The following is a 10,691-nucleotide window of genomic DNA, read 5'->3' on the forward strand; positions in this document are numbered from 1 at the left end:
ACAGCTGGAATCTGGGGGAGTGGAGCCCAACTCCCAAGAAGCCTGGCCCCAGGCGTGCTTGCAGGGTCACCTCCAGCATCAGGACCAGACACAAAAGATTTTGATGTGCCCAGTGACAGCCACTCAAGCCTGTCTCCTTGAGAGGAGGCCCAGGTCTCTGGATGGGCATTTGGGAGTACCCCTCACCAATGGTTGAGCACAGAGGGACCCTGGCTTCACCCCCACCCTGGGCATAGAAGCCCTGGCATCCCGGGGAGGATGAGGGGAAATGACACATGCTCCTCTGTCTCCTAGGCCTGACCCCTTGGGGTTCCTCCATCCCAAGGTCACCTGACTTAGGCCCATGGCTGGAGGTGTCCACCTCTTGCTCTCGTGCAGATTCTGTACCCATTGGCCAAAGACCCCCATGCAGCTGTCTCCTGCCCTTGCTGGGAGAGGCCCATGAACTCAGGGCTCTGCTCAAATGTCCCCTCCTATGGGAAGCCTTCCCTGGGCTCCAAGACATCCAATGTTCCTCCACCAGAGCATGTTAGATCACATTTTTCTCCCTGTGGCTGAAGCCCTCTTTAAATGGGGAGCCCCTGAAGGCAGGGAGCATGTAGTTTTTTCTTTCTTGGCAGTGCCTGGCACAATATACTTTAAAAATCCAAATAAACATAAAAAGTGTAAAGTATTATAAGCATAACATGATGGAGATGTTAATCAGGGGTCTGCCTGACCTCTCAGAGGATGCTTGTCCTATTTTTAAAAAGGCACCTACTATGTATTTTAAAGTCAAATCTGATTTTGTAAATCATATGGGCCCCGCCTCACACGGGGGGCCACCTGCCCGGGGCAGGTGGCAGAATGGTGGCAGAGATTTGGATGCAGGTGTATCTGAGTCTGCCTGCACCCATAGGCGAGATGCACAGGCCAGACCAGACCTTCTCCCTCCTTGGTTGTGTCCATCTTGATCTGTGACATCAAAGCAAGAGGAAGTGAATGCCACCTCCTGCGTTGGGGAGAGCTGGGGCTGGCCATTTGGTGGCAGTAGGTGAAAAAATCTCAGGTGCACTCCATGGATCACAGGGCTGATGGAGGGGGGGTGGTTAGGAGGGGACCTGAACTAAGCAGTCCAGGGCACACCCCCTCATCAGCGGCTGGAGTGGATGGTGGGGTCGGCCACTGACCAAGTAGGAGAGGGAAAAGAGAAGCAGATTTCCGGGTGGGAGGGAAAAAGCTGCGTGCCAATCCGGATGTGCTGAGCGTGAGATGCCCAGGAAACGTCCCCTGGGGACACTTAGATGTGGGTCTGTAACTCAAGGGACTTGGGGTTAGTTAAGTCAGTTCTGGGTTGGGACTAAGAAGTGGGTAAGATGTCCAAGAAGGTATGGTGAAGACAGGACCCTCATGAGGAGAGGAGACAGGATAGAAAAGAGAGAGGAAGTCAGAAAAGCGTGAAAAGTCCGGGGCTAGAGGAGTTGGGGGCAGAAAGAACTCCTGGGGCCTTGTCTACAGACGGTGAGGAGGAGGGGAGCAGCCAGGATGGGAGGTACTGGAGTCCGGCCGGGGGCCGAGGGCCTTAAAGAAGTTGTGAGAGTTGGCGTGGCCACGGGCGGGACCCCGGGGTACGGGTAGCTGCGTCCCGCCGTCCGCCCCGTCGAAGTGTGATGGCGCATGCGCAGAGCGGCGGGCATTGTCAGGTGCTGCCGTCTCGCGCGGATTGGCCCGCGGTCTCCCGAGACTGGCTAGAGCTGTCCGTGAGGCGGCGCGCGCAAAGGGAGATAGCGATGCGTCCCCGGCCTGGCCCTCTGGGGCCGGCCCCTCCTGTCCCTGCCCTGGGCGCGCCTAGACCCCGGTGGCCCCGCCTGGATGGTGACCCGAGCTCTGGCCCTCGGGGGGTCTCCCTCCTCCTCTGCTGGGGCGGGTGGAGTGGGCGCGTCCGGAGCGCCGGGGCCCCGCCCCGACGGCCGTTCTGCCCCCAGGCAGCCGGGCAACCGAAGCCCTCGAGAATGGATGTTCTGGACGAGTTCGACAGCGAGTTCCCTCAGAGTGTGACCTTCTGTCAGCTCATCTCCGAGGAGGACTTCGAGAGGCAGGCGGCGACCTACACTGAGCGCGCGCTGCGCCTCCTCTTCCGCAGCCTCGACCGCAGCCCGGCGCTGGCGGAGAGGGTGGTGCGCAAGAGCAAGCAGGCCGAGTGCGAGCGGCGCGGGCTCCTGTCCTTCCTCTGGGTGCGGGCCCGGGAGGGCAGGGCTCCTGGATTCCGAGGTGGGGGCGGGGGCGCCGGTATCCGCCCTGCTTGAGCTGCTGGGAGGGGTCTTTCAGGAGGCGGCCCCGGCCAGGCGGCTCACGCGTCCGGCTTCCTACTCCCTGCCTCTCTCGCTGTTGTCGCAGGCCAAGGTGTGCAGTCCAGGGGGAGCTGAACTGTTGCAACAGCGTGGGCGCCCTGGAGATGCACCAGCGCCTGGAGCAGCTCAAGAGGCGCATCCACCAAGTGCACTTATACTCCCAGGGTGAGGCTCCATCCGCGCTGGGCTCGAGCAGCCTGGCTGACCTGACTCACACCTACCTCCCCGGTGGTCCACAGAAAGCTATTTATTCTTGGTCTGTCAATCAGGACCCGGCGAGGCCCGCACACTGTTTGAGTGGGAGGCAAATTCGTGTACACCCCGGGCCCCGCGAGAGTGAAATGAGAGGCGGTCTCATTAGTGGCCACACAGGGTGGCAGGTGGGGATTCTGGCCTCGTCTTTTGAAGTTCCTTTTGACGCAGGATGCCCTCACCTTTCCCGGATGCAATGGACTAAAGAACTGTTGTCCTTTGGGGGACCCACTCGATGGGTTTGTATCTGTTGTCTGGGTCTGCTGGTGTGTTTGCTCTTCTCTCTCTGCCTGTTATTTCTTGGATAGTCTCTCTAAAGCCTTGATGAGGTTTGGATTTGGTCCTTGGGAGTGTCCGTGTTCAGGGATGGATGGTGGTGTTGGGCAACTTTGTCTCACCTCACATCGGGGGGCCCAGCTCACCTGGGGCGGGGTCCCATGGCACCGTTTCATCCAGCAGCTGGACCCACAGCATGTGAAGCTCTTACTGCGGCCTCCCAAGATGTTGGTGTGGTGTTATTTATCCCTGTTTTACAGAAGAGGAAATGGAGGCCCGGGGAGGTTGTCTGGCTTGTGTAGGCCACACAGGTGTGATGGAGCTGGACTGAGACTTAGGGCAGGCACTCAGCCTCCAGCCAGTGCTCCCTGGCAGTGCTTATCTCACTCTAGATGAGCCGTCTGAGGGGCTGCAGGAGGGGCTTGTTAACTCCTACTTTGCTGGTGGGACCCAGCTTTGAACAGTAGAAAGACCCAGACTCATCAGAACTGGAGAGAGGAGGTGCAGGCCCTAGGTTCCTCCCCAAGCCCACCTCTGCAAGACTTCCTCCACGTGCACCCTATGCGTACCCCCAGGATGATCCGGGGCTGCGTGTGGTCGGTGGGCTCACTGTCTGGGGACTGGACACCCCACTGGGGTGCTGGCAGACTCCAGGGCTTTGTGCCATGCTTGGGAGGGTGGGTGGCAGGCCAACCTGCTCGGGCCAAGCCCAGCCCTCCTTGGTGGTGACACTCCATCGCTTCCTGTGAAATTCTGCCCTGGAAGGCAGACAGCCCGGTGTGGCCCCTGCCTGGGCCTTGTATAGTTCGAGCTTCCCTCTCCACTCGTAAGATAGAGACAAAAGTACTGTTTCCCTGTGGGGCAGTTTGGGGGCCAGTGAGGTGGTGCGTGTTTGTGCCCGTCACTAGTGGTGCCATTTGTTGGCCTGCCTCCCTCCTTGTTGGAGGGCCTGTGTTTGGCAACCCCCCCACCTGTTCGGGCCTTGGGGTAGGTGCTCACCGACACCTTCTATCCCAGATGCCAAGAAGAAGAGAAGCAAGCCAAAACCGAAGAAACCAGAACCCATCCTCTTGCGGGACCAGTTGAGCTCCCCGTGCCTGCCACCAACCCTGCTGCCACCGCCTGCCACCACCATGGCCTCCATGGTGGCCCCACTAACCCCTGTCTACACTCTACCCAGGGTCTTTGGCCCCTTCCCTCTGCTGCACAGCACGTCGGTCAGTGGCCCTGGGAGGGGCAGCCTCTAACTCCCTGCTCAGAAGCACCCCAGCAATGCCCGGGCCCACAGCAGTGGTTCCCAGAACTTTCTCTGCAGGCAGCAGTAGATAGATGAAAGGGGGCTGCTCTGCTCACAGAGTCGGGCTGGGGGAGGCACAGGGCTCCGCCTGCCTGGCCTCAGTGCACTCGGCGCAATCCCGGGGCTCCCAGGGGACCCCTGAAGTCTGCCTCTCCCCGTGGGTGTCATTCTCCAGGCCGCCCACTAAGTGCCTCTGCAGTGCCCTTCCGACTCGCCTACCCTTCCTGACTCCCGCTTATCCGTCACCTGGCCTCCAGGTGGGGCTGGGATCTTCTCTGTTGGCTCCCAGCCCCCATGCCGGGCCCCATCCCCCTAACACCAAGCTCCAGGTGGCACTGAGGATGAGCCTGATGTGTTTGCTAATTGACTGGAAGGCACATCGTTCTCATAGTTCTTGGAGAAGTTGTTTCTCTTCACGATGAGGATCCCACCCTTGTCCTAAAGTTTCTTTTGTTTGCTGCAGATGGAGCAATTGGAAGTTTCGAGGTCTGAAGCAAAATTGAACTGGACCGGCCTGTCATCGAACCTGAAGAGGTGGGAGGATTTATCCCGGGCCTGAGGCAAATGAGACGGGAGGGTTTGGGGGAGCCTGCTGTGTGCCAGCTGGGCTGTGATTCCCTCCCCTCTCTTAGTGGATGCATCCTGCAATCCTGAGTGGTCCTTCCCCTCCTGGTCCCGGGGAGGAGTTGGGGCTCAGAGGTCTGCCTGTGTATGGAGCCCCCGTGCCCCCCGAGGCTGGGAAGGCACCCCCGGCCCCAGAGGAGCCCAGAGCAACGTGTGTCCCCTGCCCCGCCCTGTCTTGCAGCCGCGTAGTTGATCTGACCCCCTTGGTCCTCAATCCTGGAGGTTTCTACTTCTCGTACTTGGTCAGGAACAATGCACACAAGCTCCACTGCCCTGGCTTCCCCTGCTAAGTGTGCCCCCGAACCATCTGGCCTCTGAGCAGCATGCATGAGGGCTGGAAGGATATTCAGTGTGATGGTCGCTCCCACTTCCAGGGGGGACCCTAATGTCATCAGGGGTGCTGGAAAGTTGCTCCCCCTTCCTAGTGTTTGTGATGGTGGGAAACCAGAAACAAACAGCCCAGAGGCCAACAGAAGGGAATGATTCAATCAGCTGTGGGCAGCCCTGTGCTTTATCTACATGTGTGTTTTGCAAAGCAGGGATTTACCGAATATGGGTTTTTTATTACCATTTTTGTCAAGTATTTCCCACGTCATTGAGTGTTTAGATTGGCTGCTTCACTGCATCAGATGACTTTTTATTAAAAACAGCTTTATTGAGGTATTATTCATATGGTATAATTCACCCATTTAACATATACAATTCCTGGGACTTCCCTGGAAGTCCAGTGGTTAGGACTCTGTGCTTCCACTGCAGGGGGCCCAGGTTCCATCCCTAATTGGGGAACTAAGATCCCACAAGCTGCACGGTATGGCCAAAAAAGATTAAATAAATAAATAAATAAATAAATAAATAAACACAATTCTGTGGTCTTTGGTATATTGACAGTTATGAATGCATCACCACAGTTAATTTTAGTAGACTTTCCTCACCCCAGAAACCCATAGCCCTCACTCTTCCACTCGCCCCTCTTCAGCACTTTCTGTCTCTATAAATTTGCTTGTTCTGGACGTTTGCCATAAATGGTATCATAAGATATGTGGTCTTTGTATCTGGCTCCTTTCAGTTGGTTAATGTTTTTGCGGTTCATCCATGTTGTAGCAGCACTCATTCTTTTTAAAATTTTCAAATAGATTTTATTTTTTAGAGTAGTTTAGGGTTTACAGTAAAACTGAACTGAAAGTACAGAGAGTTCCATATCCCTCTGCCCTGCCCCCACAGCCTCCCCTGTGATCAACATCTGCCAGAAAGTGGGACCTTTAATACAAACTATGACCTACATTGACATGTCATTATGTAAAGCCCGTGGTTCACATTAGGCTCACTCCTGGTGACGTACATCTTATGGTCTTGGACAAATGTATAATGACATGTGTCTACTATTACAGTGTTATATGGAATAGTTTCCCTGCCCTGAAAGTCCTCTGTGCTCTGCCTGTTTGGCCATCGCTCTCCCTCAGCCCTGGACAACCACTAACCTACTTTCTGTCACTATAGGTTTGTCAGTTCTGGACATTTTATATAAATGAAACTATACCATGAATTGGTCTTTTGAGACTGGCTTCTCTCAGTTAGCATAACGTTTGCAAAGTTCACCCATGTTGTAGCATGTGTCAGTACTGCATTTCTTCTTTTTAATTTCTTCTTTCTTTTTTAATTTAATTCATTAATTTATTTTTGGCTGCGTTGGGTCTTCGTTGCTGCATGTGGGCTTTCTCTAGTTGTGGTGAGCGGGGGCTACTCTTTGTTGCGGTGCATGGCCTTCTCATTGCAGTGGCTTCCCTTGTTGCAGAGCACAGGCTGTAGGCATGCAAGCTCAGTAGTTGTGGTTCGCGGGCTCTAGAGCGCAGGCTCAGTAGTTTTGGCGCATGGGCTTAGTTGCTTCACGGCATGTGGGATCTTCCTGGACCAGGGATCGAACCCCGTCTCCCCTGCATTGGCAGGCGGATTCTTAACCACTGCGCCACCAGGGAAGTCCTCGATGGTCTCCTAAGGCAATCTGTCAAAACATATCAGGAGCCATGCCAGTTCTCAAATTCTTCAGTCTAGTATTTTTCATCCTGGAACCTGGCCCCAAGGAGAGGATTGAGGGAAAGAAAAAACGATTGTGTATAAAAATGTTTATGGCAGCGTCAGTTAGAAAGAGTGAGACTGGAAACAGCTCAAATGTGCATTCACATAATTATGGAATACTATTCAGAAATTAAAATGTTCAGTGTGATTACACACGAATGTATAGACCCATGAATTGTGTCTAAGTGGAAGCAAGAGGCTCTCAGGTGGAAGGAGGCGGCATGAAGAGGCATGAAGGTGACTGACTGCCAGTGACAGAGCAGGGGGTGGCCAGTGATGAGGTGACAAAGCCAAGCTTAGCAGTAAAGCATTGAGCACCGTCAGGGCCTCGAGAACAGCGGGGCCACAGTGGGGCCAGGTCACCACAGGTCTTTGGTATATTCACAGTATGAACGCATCACCACAATTAATTTTAGCACACTTTCCTCACCCCAGAAAGATCTGTCGAGAGATCTTCTGGCTTTTTCTAGGCATGGTTTAATAAAGTTGTGATTCAATCAGACAATGCCATTTTAAAATTTTGCCTTTGGCACTTAACATTAAAGCCCTGGGGAGCTGTCCACTTCTTGACAGCCTTTTGAACGCCAGCTTCCTTGGCTGTGTGACAGACGTCCAGCACGTGCGGTACCCTCACTCAGCGTGTGTGTCTGCATGCGTATGTGTCTATGTATGTGGTGGGTGGGCATAAATATGTTATCTCTCGCTTCCAGGAAGAAAACGGGTGAAAGTCAGCATGGCCTTCTTGCACCTGCTGCTTCTGGGGGTTTTGTTTGTTTGGTTTTGGTTTCTTGTTTGTTTTGGCCCTGCTGTGCGGCTTGTGGGATCTTAGTTCCCTGACCAGGGATTGAGCCTGGGCCCTTGGCAGTGAGATGCGGGGTCCTAACCACTGGACCACCAGGGAATTCCCTTGCATCACTGTCTTTATGTGCTAAGCTGTCCCTGAATCTCAAGATGAATTTCCAGAAGTGAAATTACAAGGGAAAGGGTAGGAACAGTTTTCAAAAGCACTACCATTCTTCAGATTCTAAAACAGGATCTAGTTACTGTAGACAGTTTGAAAACTGCGCAAAAAAGACACCAATCACTCTCACTCCCAAGGTCAGAAATAACTACCGTTGGCACATATCCCTGTTTCGCTGTAGGTGTTCCCCATGGACACGAGTGTATGTGCACAGGTAGTAGTTTGTTACATAATCAGGAGCGTCCTGTGAGCAGCTTTGCAACCAGTTCTGGAACATGTTTCTTCCCTGTCATTAAAAATACCTAGAAATTCACCAGTAATCATAGATGCAGAATACCCACCCCATTGTGTGGACAGAGCATCATTTACTGAACTACCCTTGCTTGTTGAAATATTTCATTAATGGGGACAATTTTTAGCCTCCTGTTGTGTATTGCTTTCTATGTGAGCTGTGCTGTCTTGGCACTATCCCCCCAAATGGGTTATTTTATTTTATTTTTTATTTGTTTCGGTACGCGGGCCTCTCACCGCTGTGGCCTCTCCCGCTGCGGAGCACAGTCTCCGGACGCGCAGGCTCAGTGGCCATGGCTCACGGGCCCAGCCGCTCCGCGGCATGTGGGATCCTCCCGGACCAGGGCACGAACCCGCGTCCCCTGCATCGGCAGGCGGACTCTCAACCACTGCGCCACCAGGGAAGCCCGGTTATTTTAAATTGTTTTCTAAAAGTTTACAAAAGCATAACATACTCTGTGGAAAAAAGGTCACAATATAGAAATGAATACATGAAATATGAGTCCCAATACATTGGTTAATTTTTTAAATCAAATAAGGATCATACTGGACGTACTTCTCAGCAACTTATTCTTTCCATTACTGTACCATTGGGGTGTCTTTACTTGCTGGGATGTACAGACAAACTTCATTCCTTAAACAGCTGTGGAATAGTCCACTGCATGCCTGTACCGTGGTTTTTTTAGCTGTTCCCTGATGGACGTTTGGATTGTCCCCAGGTTTACACAATCACAAACATTGCTGCAATGAACAGCCTTGAGCAAACATCCACGGGAGGGATTTCCAGCAGCAGGAATGTATCGAGAGCCATCCCATAGCCTGGGTTTTGTCGTGTGTTCCTCTGATGGCCCTGTGTGCTGTGTCGCCCTCATGGACCCATATCTTGCGTGTTTCCTGAACAGGCCCTCAGCCTGTAGTGGTTCTGCCAGCATCGAGGAGATGCTATCCCCATCTGTGAAGGCCTCCATCTTCACCCCGCCTGTCCTGCTCAAGTTCCAGCCTGTGCCCAGACCCAAAGATGACTCAGAGAACGACCCTGGCAGCGCAGAGTCCATGCCACACCAGAGGGACCCATAACCTCTTCTGTACAGACCACGGCAAGAGAATGAATAAAGTTCCCCTGGTGGTGCCTTCCTCGTGCCACGCTCCCCAGAGGCTGTGCAGTCCCATGGGCTCTCTGCAACCCCAAGAGGTGGTCAGGGTAGCGCAAGCCTGAGGCTCTTTGGCCTGAGACTGCACATAGTAGGTGGTCAGGTCAGTGAAGTCCCCTCACTTGCACCTAACCTGGGAACTCAGTCCTGTGTACTTTGAAAGAGTGATGAGTGCAGGGAGTGTGCTTCCCCACCCTGCAGTGACTCTGTGGCCCCTTTGGGCCTCACTTGACCCCACTGAGTTGCAAGACTACCAGTTTTTGCTACACCTGTCTCCTAAACACAAGGCTTATCTGGGTGCAAGTTTAGAAACAGTGGTCTGTTTCCTCCTGGGAGGAAAATGAGCTGGCGTGTCCGTTTCCAATTTGGTGCCTTCCTAAAGAGTTTCAAAGACACGTGACTGATTACCTCGCAGGCTGACCTTAGAATCAAACCTGCATGTGAGACATGAGTCCTCACAAAGTGCCCAATGATGCTGGCCATTAGCAGATGTTGGTTGAGCCCTGTGGATGCCCTGCACCTTGCTTGCGACTGGAGATAACAGACCAAGCAGTTGGGGTCCTGGCCCTTAAGGAGCTTATGTCCCATCCATGTGTGTGTGGTAAGCCAGTACATAGATAAATTAGTACAGGATTACAAATTGTGATAAGCCCTTGTGGGAGCTGAGATCGAGATGTATGGGGTGACTGGGTGGACTGTGGTACCTTGAGGAGAGTGGACACTAGGGGTAGAAGGGGGTGGAGAATTATGCTTTTACTAGACATGTTAAATTTGAGTTCAGTCGGTGCCCAGGTAGAGGTCAGGAGTCAGAAGTGCTGGCCATTTCGTGTTTGGAGACAAGGGATACAGGTGTTTAAAGCCATGAGCTTGGGCAAGGTCACCCGGTGCTTGAGTGTAGAGGGAGGTCCAGGGCTTGGCCGGGGCACACAAACATGGTGGTCCAGCCGAGGGAAGGGTCGGTCAGAAGAGACCAAAGGGATCATCAGGGCTTTGGACCTTCAGGCTTCATGGCCATCGGCCCCTGGGCCGCCCAGGAGAGGGGCCTGCAGGCGGTGGGGACCAAATGGGCGGTGAGTGGGCAGACAGTGAATGTGTACCTCGCTTTGGAGGTTTCGGCCTGGCGGGAAGTGGTGATGGGGCCGAGGCTGGGGGTTCTTGGGGCTCCAGGCGTAAGACCTGAGAAACCAGGGCGGGTTTGGGCGGGGATGGCGTTGAGCCGGGGCCGGGCGGGCAAGGCGGTCCAGCTAGAGGCCCCCGGGAAGACGGGATTTCGAGGCGGGATTTCGAGGCGGAGGCAGCTCAGCCCCGACGTGGCCGAGCCAACCGCGAGCTCAGCCCAGGGACCTAGGGAGCCACCTGCGCCGGCCGGTCATGCGCTTCGGCACCAGGAACCACAGTTCCCGGCGTGCCCAGCGCTCGCTTCCGGGGCGGGTCCG

Source organism: Kogia breviceps, chromosome 15 (genome assembly GCF_026419965.1).
Source record: "Kogia breviceps isolate mKogBre1 chromosome 15, mKogBre1 haplotype 1, whole genome shotgun sequence".
In the NCBI taxonomy this organism is placed as follows: Eukaryota; Metazoa; Chordata; class Mammalia; order Artiodactyla; family Physeteridae; genus Kogia; species Kogia breviceps.